The 9507-nt window shown below is 42.2% G+C and overlaps 2 pseudogenes; both read left to right on the top strand.

Annotated features, from left to right (window-relative positions):
- Positions 1-1567: 1567 nt before the first annotated feature.
- LOC123484706 lies at positions 1568-4927 on the top strand (annotated as a pseudogene).
- A 1447-nt stretch (positions 4928-6374) lies between these two features.
- Positions 6375-8057, top strand: LOC121562888 (annotated as a pseudogene).
- Positions 8058-9507: the final 1450 nt, after the last annotated feature.

Raw genomic sequence — 9507 nt, 5'->3', positions numbered from 1 at the left:
CCGCCAGGTTACGGGGGCCACTGGTCGAAGAGGGGTGGAAGATGTAGAGGCACGGCGAGAGGTACTGGCGTGTGTTGCCAGTCCGGTCCGGCCTGTTCCTGATCCCCACATAGGGCCAGTGGTGTGTGTTCCCAGTACAGTGCGGCCTGTTCCTGCCACTCGCACCAAGTCTACGGTGCGCATCGCCAGCTCGGCCCGGCCCATTCCTGCTCCCCGCACCAAGTCAGTGGTGCGCGTCGCCAGCCCAGTCCGGCCCATTCCTGCTCCCCGCACCAAGTCTGTGGTGCGCGTCGCCAGCCCGGTCCGGCCCATTCCTGCTCCCCGCACCAAGTCTGTGGTGCGTTTCGTCAGCCCGGCTCGGCCCGTTCCTGCTCCCCGCACCAAGTCTACGGTGCGTGTAACCAGCTCGGCCCGGCCTGCTCCCCGCACCAAGTCAGTGATGCGTTTCGTCAGCCCTGTCCGGCCCGCTCCTGCTCCCCACACCAAGCCAGTGGTGTGCGTCGTCAGTCCAGCACGGCCCGTGCCTGTTCCCCACACCAAGCCAGTGGTGTGCGTCGTCGGTCCGGCACGGCCCGTGCCTGTTCCACTGGTGCCTGGTCCGGCACCGGTCAGATGCGTTACGCCGGAGTGCCCACCCGGTCCCTCCCCTGTGGTATTTAGTTGGCGCGGTCGGAGTCCGCGCCTTTAGGGGGGGGTACTGTCACGCCCTGGCTCTGGGGACACTGTTATGTTGAGCCAGGGTGTGTAATTCTATGTTTGTATTTCCATGTTGGCCTGAGTGACTCCCAATCAGAGGCAACGAGTGTCAGCTGGTTGTCTCTGATTGGGAGCCATATTTAACTTTTCACTTTGTGTTTGTGGTTTCTTGTTCCGTGTTGGTTGGTTTATGTAACCAGGGACGTCACGTTTCGTTTTTTGTTGTTTTGATCGTGTGATCATCTTGATATAATAAAATGTTCGCGTTCAACGCTGCGCCTTGGTCCTCCTCCTCCTTAGACGAGCGTGACAATAAATTAGGTATTTCTCTTTTTTATTTGTAATACATTTGCAAAAAAAATCTAAAAACCTTTTTTTCGCTTTGTCATTATGTTGTATTTTGTGCAGATTGATTAGATTTTTTATTTATGTAATCAATTTTAGAATAATGCTGTAATGTAACAAAATGTTAAAAAGTCAAAGGGTCTGAATACTTTCCTAATGCACTGTATAATGTATGCTAATTTTTTGTTGTTGTAAAAACTACATGAAAAACGTATTTAAAAATATAAATTAACCTGTGATGGTAAATGGGGTGGTAAAGTATGATTTCCAAGAAGGAAAAAAAGGTTGTTGGATAATATTTTGATTGGTCTTACACAGACTATCTATCCAGATAAGAGTTTTAACAGAGTATTAGACAGCTTTCATCCAGCCAGTTGTTGCAAATTACTAGCATTGGTCCACTTTTAGCATTGATTATATACAGTAAGTGATTCTCAGTTTATGGTGGGCTGGATAAGGCATCAACAAAAATGACGTGTCCAGTTCAACCAATCACCAAATAGCCCACTGTTGAAGTGTTGTCTACATGGGTAGACTTCTTCCACTCAAGACACAGTTACTAACTTCAAAGATGATCATCACACTCTGCCTGATATTTCCACTTCTCAGGGAGATGGGTAGGTCCAACTTATATATTTCTGTGCTTATAGGGGGTACACCATACATTTGAAGTCAACCAGGAACTTTATTGATGTAATTCATATCTGTCTTTGTGTGTATTCTAGCTGGGGTACAATCCTCAGCCATGCACCTTGTTTCAGCCAACATAGGAGACACAGTGACATTGCAATGCTTCCATGAAGGCAACTTGGCACTGCACTTCTTGTGGTTCAAGCAAACATTGGCTGACAATCCTCAGCTCATGACAACATTCTACAGTTATGACAATAATGCCACATTCCACAATGAATTTGAAGGCAACCCTCACTACTTAGTGCAAAGTGGCAAAGGAATAAAACACCTAAGGATCTCAGACATGCAGCTCTCAGATTCAGCAATAATTATTGTGGGAGTTCTTATTCCAACAAGGTGGATTTGGAGAAGGAGCAATTCTCATTGTTAAAGGTACAACATCTGAATTTAGAGAGAATATAATTAGAATCGAGTGTTCTGTAACTATAATCATGAGCATTGTTGCACTTTACATTTTGGATATACAATGTCTTAATTAAATGTAAGGTAATCCCACAATAACATATTACTGTAGCTTAAGTTTTCAGCAAATGTTGAGTTAGGACACAAAATAGGAAACACATTTACTGACATGAAAACCTTTTTGTCAGGTTCAGGGTCCAGAAACACCACCGTTGTACAGCAGTCTGTCTGAGTCAGTACTGTACAATACACACTGAGACCTGTGCAGGAGAACACAGTGTCTATTGGTTCAGACATGGCTCAGGAGATTCCCGTCCAGGAATCATTTACACCCATGAAGACAGGAGTGATCAGTGTGAGAAGAGCCCTGAGGCTGTGTCTCCTACACAGAGCTGTGTCTACAACCTCCCCAAGAGGAACCTCAGCCTTTCTGATGCTGGGACTTACTACTGTGCTGTGGCCTCATGTGGGGAGATACTGTTTGGAAACGGGACCAAGCTGGAGATCAAGGGTAGGTGATACATCTTACATTTCTGTTTATATCTATTGTATAATCTATTGTGTCCAACTGTACACAGTGCTAGTTATTTAGATCACATAAGAAAACGTCCAATCATTTTCCCAGACAATGTTGCAGACCCTCTTCTCTTGGTGTACTTCCTGAGTGCTGCATTGGGTCTCTCATTTATCCTGATCATTGTCCTTGGTAGCATCACGAACATCACGATCAAGAGAAAGTATCTGCAGTGTAGGGGTAAGTGAAGTCCAAACCAAATAAATGAATGATATACGTACAGTGGGGAGAACAAGTATTTGATACACTGCCGATTTTGCAGGTTTTCCTACTTACAAAGCATGTAGATGTCTGTAATTTTTATCATAGGTACACTTCAACTGTGAGAGATGGAATGTAAAACAAAAATCCAGAAAATCACATTGTATGATTTTTAAGTAATTAATTTGCATTTTATTGCATGACATAAGTATTTGATACATCAGAAAAGCAGAACTTAATATTTGGTACAGAAACATTTGTTTGCAATTACAGAGATCACACGTTTCCTGTAGGTCTTGACCAGGTTTGCACACACTGCAGCAGGGATTTTGGCCCACTCCTCCATACAGACCTTCGCCAGATCCTTCAGGTTTCGGGGCTGTCGCTGGGCAATACGGACTTTCAGCTCCCTCCAAAGATTTTCTATGGGGTTCAGGTCTGGAGACTGGCTAGGCCACTCCAGGACCTTGAGATGCTTCTTACGGAGCCACTCCTTAGTTGCCCTGTCTGTGTGTTTCGGTCGTTGTCATGCTGGAAGACCCAGCCACGACCCATCTTCAATGCTCTTACTGAGGGAAGGAGGTTGTTGGCCAAGATCTCGCGATACATGGCCCCATCCATCCTCCCCTCAATATGGTGCAGTCGTCCTGTCCCCTTTGCAGAAAAGCATCCCCAAAGAATGATGTTTCCACCTCCATGCTTCACGGTTGGGATGGTGTTCTTGGGGTTGTACTCATCCTTCTTCTTCCTCCAAACACGGCGAGTGGAGTTTAGACCAAAAAAGTTCTATTTTTGTCTCATCAGACCACATGACCTTCTCCCCATTCCTCCTCTGGATCATCCAGATGGTCATTGGCAAACTTCAGACGGGCCTGGACATGCGCTGGCTTGAGCAGGGGGGACCTTCTGCGTGCGCTGCAGGATTTTAATCCATGACGGCGTAGTGTGTTACTAATGGCTTTCTTTGAGACTGTGGTCCCAGCTCTCTTCAGGTCATTGACCAGGTGCTGCCGTGTAGTTCTGGGCTGATCCCTCACCTTCCTCATGATCATTGATGCCCCACGAGGTGAGATCTTGCATGGAGCCCCAGACCGAGGGTGATTGACCGTCATCTTGAACTTCTTCCATTTTCTAATAATTGCGCCAACAGTTGTTGCCTTCTCACCAAGCTGCTTGCCTATTGTCCTGTAGCCCATCCCAGCCTTGTGCAGGTCTACAATTTTATCCCTGATGTCCTTACACAGCTCTCTGGTCTTGGCCATTGTGGAGAGGTTGGAGTCTGTTTGATTGAGTGTGTGGACAGGTGTCTTTTATGCAGGTAACGAGTTCAAACAGGTGCAGTTAATATAGGTAATGAGTGGAGAACAGGAGGGCTTCTTAAAGACAAAACGAACAGGTCTGTGAGAGCCGGAATTCTTACTGGTTGGTAGGTGATCAAATACTTATGTCATGCAATAAAATGCAAATTAATTACTTAAAAATCATACAATGTGATTTTCTGGATTTTTGTTTTAGATTCCGTCTCTCACAGTTGAAGTGTACCTATGATTAAAATTACAGACCTCTACATGCTTTGTAAGTAGGAAAACCTGCAAAATCGGCAGTGTATCAAATACTTGTTCTCCCCACTGTATGTAGCAGGTACAGTCCTTCAGAAAAGTTTATATTATTTTATTTCACCAGCTGTATCTGTAGTGGAAGAAGTAGTTGTATCTTTATCTTTTCTGTCTTTCTTTTCAGGACCCGTCTCTCAGACAAGAGGTCCAGCAGTCTCTTCTTCAGATGCAAGGGTAAACAGAATTCCTGATGTTGTATTACCATAAAAGGGAAGTTTGAAAGTGGTTACAATAAAAACATATAGTAATACTTCCCCCATTTTATAATTGTTCTTCACAGGCCCAAGATGCAGACAGTCTCCATTATGTAGCTCTCAATCTGAGCAACAAGAAGAACAGGTCTAGAAGACAGAGAAGCAACATGGTGGAGGAGATGGTGTACTCTGGGATCAGACAGTAGAACTGGATGAATGACACAGCCTTAATTGTTAACTTTATTAGCTGTAACTGTAATGAATTAGGTGCATTGCTTCTCTTCCAAACTCATTGACAATGACTTACTTGTGATATGATGAATAAAGCATTTAACTATAATCAAGACAAAGGAAGTTGAATGTATTCATTTAGGCCATACCCAAGCATCTTTATGTTGCAGTGACGAACAGCTTTTTCTCTTGTCATGCCAGCAACACCCCCTCTCACTCACAGCAACCTATTTACAGGTACTCTGATTTCATTTCTTAATTCAGAAGAAAATAATACATGGTAGTATGCCTTTTAATAAGTAAACAAGAGGAGGTTTCAAGTGTTTTAAATGTTTTGTCATTTTTCTTTTAGCGGGGACCCCTTCTCAGCAGAGCCAGTATGGGAATCCTCATGCCAACACCTCAGACCAACAGGTTAGCAGAATTGCTGTATCAAGAGTGAGACTGGATAACAGTATTAAAGCTAAATATTACAGCATTAGATTTGACCCAGATTCTGAATTGAGTGAGTCTGTGTTTCATCCCCATAGTGTAACTCCACGGTGATGATGCTGCCCTAAACTATACCGCCCTGAAGTTCCCTGACAAGAAGAGTACCAATCCCAGGAGACAGAGGAGAGAGAGAGAACAGAGAGAGGAAGAAACCATCTACTCTTGTGTGAGTCATCAAGACAGGACTTGACATGTATGGGTCATCCAATAAGAATCAGCCCCACCCCTCCTCTGAACTCCACTTTGATGTTGATTGTGCCCGTGAGAACTGGCGATTATATACTCTACATTTCTCATTTGCTGTAGGATGCCTTTGCAGGGGCCTATTGGATGAGGTTGACTGACTGCATACATTTGTTTTTGTATGAACAACATTTATATAATAATTTTGCAAATGTCTGAACTCTTCCTTTTGATGATAATAGCTGTAACCTGCCTTTATGCTTGTTTGATATTTCAATAAACATGTTTTTATTTTGAAGTTTAATGGCCCATTTATTTGCACCAGGTATCAAAGGATCACATCTTTATTTTGTCAAAAAGGTGCCAACCTCACCAGAATTAATTTCCTCCTGAAAGCTTGAACTGCCTTCTACAGACATGAAGTGAGAAATACAATGTAAAGCCCCTGTGTATGTCAAAGAGGACATATGTACCACTAGTCTCAGCCACCGACCCAAATGATGAAAAAATACAAACCAGTAACTCTGACTTTAAGTCATTTGAAGGGCTGCTCTAACTATGGTATGCCACAGGACACGTTAGATTGTAGTTTTTATCAGATGGTTTATGCCTATTCAGAGAGCCAATGAAATCACTTTGTTCAGTGTTTCCGCCTACTTCATAATGACTACCCGATGAGTGTCATCATATAAAAGGTGCCCCGTTGTCAGACCCACCACTATACAGTGCAGAAAGGACATTAAAATGATGATTATATATTATACAATCTTTTTGTTTTACACCAATTTTGGTAAGTAAGAAATATTAATGTGGATCCTTGTACTTTTTATGTCATAGTCTTTTTGAATCCAATTGAATGACCATGTAGTCTGAATAATGATAATAATGTATCATTCTGTACTATACCTTTGTCTTTGATTTATTTAGTTTGTTTGCTTCACAGGTTGTGTACTTAACAAAAATGTAATCCAACCAGACCCTGTGATGGTTACACACCTTGGACAAAGTGTATCTCTCACTTGCTTTTGTCGATCTGATTTGATTAAAGTCTCTTGGTTCAAGCAAACTGTTGGACAGAAACCTCTTCTCATGACAGTATCAATTTATCCCGAAAAAAAAAAATACATATTCCAACAACTTTTACAAGGACTTTACGGAGAATAAACGTTTGAGTGTGAAGAGAGGAGCTGACAGATGTAACCTGACCATCTCCAAGATAGAGTCAGGGGACTCAGCTACATACTACTGTGGTAGTATGATAGCGAGTGATGTCAAATTTGGAGAAGGAACAGTTATATTTGTGAAAGGTAACATCAGTTCCTTTTAAAAATGTTAAATACTGAAGTGTGTTCCTATAATTGTAAATTAATGAATTTGGAGGAAAATAGAATGTACACACCATGATCTTACTCACTCTCTTCAGATTCAGGGTCCAACAGCATGTCTGTTCTCCAGCAGCCTGTGTCTGAGTCAGTCCAGATAGGAGACTCTGTTACTCTGAACTGTACAATACACACTGAGACCTGTGCAGGAGAACACAGTGTATATTGGTTCAGACATGGCTCAGGAGAATCCCATCCAGGAATAATTTACACCTATGGAGACAGGAGTGATCAGTGTGAGAGGAGCCCTGAGGCTGGGTCTCCTACACAGAGCTGTGTCTACAACCTCCCCAAGAGGAACCTCAGCCTCTCTGATGCTGGGACTTACTACTGTGCTGTGGCCTCATGTGGGGAGATACTATTTGGGAAAGGGACCAAGCTGGACATTGAAAGTAAGTGATATTTCTGACATTTCTGAAAATAAATTGTATCCCTGGTTGAGCAAAATGTCCTGAATTTCCTCTATCACTGTCTGTATTTCTACAGATGGTTGTAAGGAGGACCATGTTCTCTTGGTGTACTGTCTGGGTGTAGTGTTGGCTCTTTGTGTCATCCTCATCATTGTCCTTGGTTGTGTTTTGTATAAGATGACCAAGAAAACCTCTCTGCTGTGTAGAGGTAAGTGTTATCATTGCCACAATATATGCTTAAACTGTTGGTGCAGTATACATTACATGTTTTAGTCATGAAACTGGGTTAATTCAATGTATGATGATGATGATGATGATGATTCCACCATGTGTTTGTCTAAAAGGAACGCACACTCAGTCAAGTGGTCCGGCAGTCCCCAGTTCTCATAATCAGGTATGCAGACCATAAAGATATACACTGTAAACAGGTCCTTCTATCAAAATACCAGGTAATTTCCTGATGTCTTTGGAATTTGTTTTGCTATTCCTCTTAGGATCAAGAAGATGATGACACACTCACGTCGGTCCATTACACTGCTCTGAATGTCATCCACAAGAAGCCAAAGACCCAGAGACAGAGGAGCGCCATGGAGAGAGACACTGTGTATTCTGGGGTGAGGTGCCAAAACATGGACTGAAACGTCAATTTTTGGTCTCTAATAACTTGCATTGATTTTGTGTTTTCTATACTATATATACAACTATGGCTTTTTCATTGTGCGTTACAATTACTTGTATTCTGTCAATCTCCTGTTAAAAAAAAACTGTTGTGCATTTTAGATCCAATAAAACATTCATCTGCTTTCATATAGAGGCATTCATATTTTTCTCTGTTCTTAAATTTCACCCACAGATTCAGTTTGCAACAATCATATTGGGCTTGTGCTCATTGTAACAAAGCTCTTTTTGTTTGCATAACGCACTGTAAATATACACCTATTGACTAGTGTTTTAGTTTGTCTCAAACTCTTTTTTAGCTGGATCCTGAAAACATCTCTGTGGTGTTCTGAATGCCCTAAATCCCCAGCAATGACCTTCAGTCCTCACAACGCGCTCTCTACACACACCTCAGTGCATCTAAACCACAAACAACCATGTCACTAAGAGCACAACTCACTCTCTTCATGAGGAAAGCCTTGAAGGAAAAATAAACATCCTAGCGAATATACTTTGAACAGAATTTATATTGTTGAGACTGATTTCAGATATGACTACACATTGTGACTGAGCAGTTTTCACAAACTATTGACAAAATGTTAAGGTATAAGTCCACCTTGCAGGACTGCAATTCATTTATCTTTCAATAGGAGCAGCAGTGTATATGGAAGTCCCTCTGACTGCTTTACAATTAGAGTTGCAGCAACTTTAAGAAGTTGTGAAAATGTTCAAATTGTTGAATCGTTGAAAACGTACTTTCCTGTGATAGTTTGTGTGTAGCCGAAATAGCTGTCAAACAAGTGCCCAACAAACACAATGTGTGGCTGTTAAGAATCTATAACAAGGAAATATAGTTATTACATGCTTATTACAAATCAATAAGATGTTATAAACCCATTTCAGCATCATAGATTCACATGCATCTAACAGGCCAGGCATTCTACATCACTAGATCATTACTGCTAACATCCAATAAGCTATTTTAAAGTGTAGCTTAGTTACCAGGAAGAGCCACAGCATCACTCAAAATAGAACTGGTAGCAGTGTGATCTCTACATGACGAAGACAATGACTCATCTGTTTAAATGTAGTTTTTTTTTTATTGAGTTCCAGGTCGTAGCTGCATAATTAACGGACACAACCTTTTTATTCACGTCATCTCTCCTCTGTAATGTGTTGTATTCTTTTAGTTGTGTTGATAGCAAGACCCACCCCCACACAGTGAACAAGTTCACAGATACTCTGCAGTCTTCTGTAAGCCCGAGATAAGGCCATATCTATGCTTTGGTCTTCTGGCCTGCTGGCTTTGTGCACACAGGACCTCCTACCTGCTCTCTGTGTCTCTGTGTCTCTATGTGGTTTTCAGAAGGATGTCTATGTGGTGTCACTGTTGTTCTCACTATCTATGTGGTCCTCTGTAGCTCAGCTGGT

This window comes from Coregonus clupeaformis, unplaced genomic scaffold, assembly GCF_020615455.1.
Source record: "Coregonus clupeaformis isolate EN_2021a unplaced genomic scaffold, ASM2061545v1 scaf0414, whole genome shotgun sequence".
In the NCBI taxonomy this organism is placed as follows: domain Eukaryota; kingdom Metazoa; phylum Chordata; class Actinopteri; order Salmoniformes; family Salmonidae; genus Coregonus; species Coregonus clupeaformis.
This window is presented reverse-complemented; position numbering and strand designations above follow the sequence as displayed.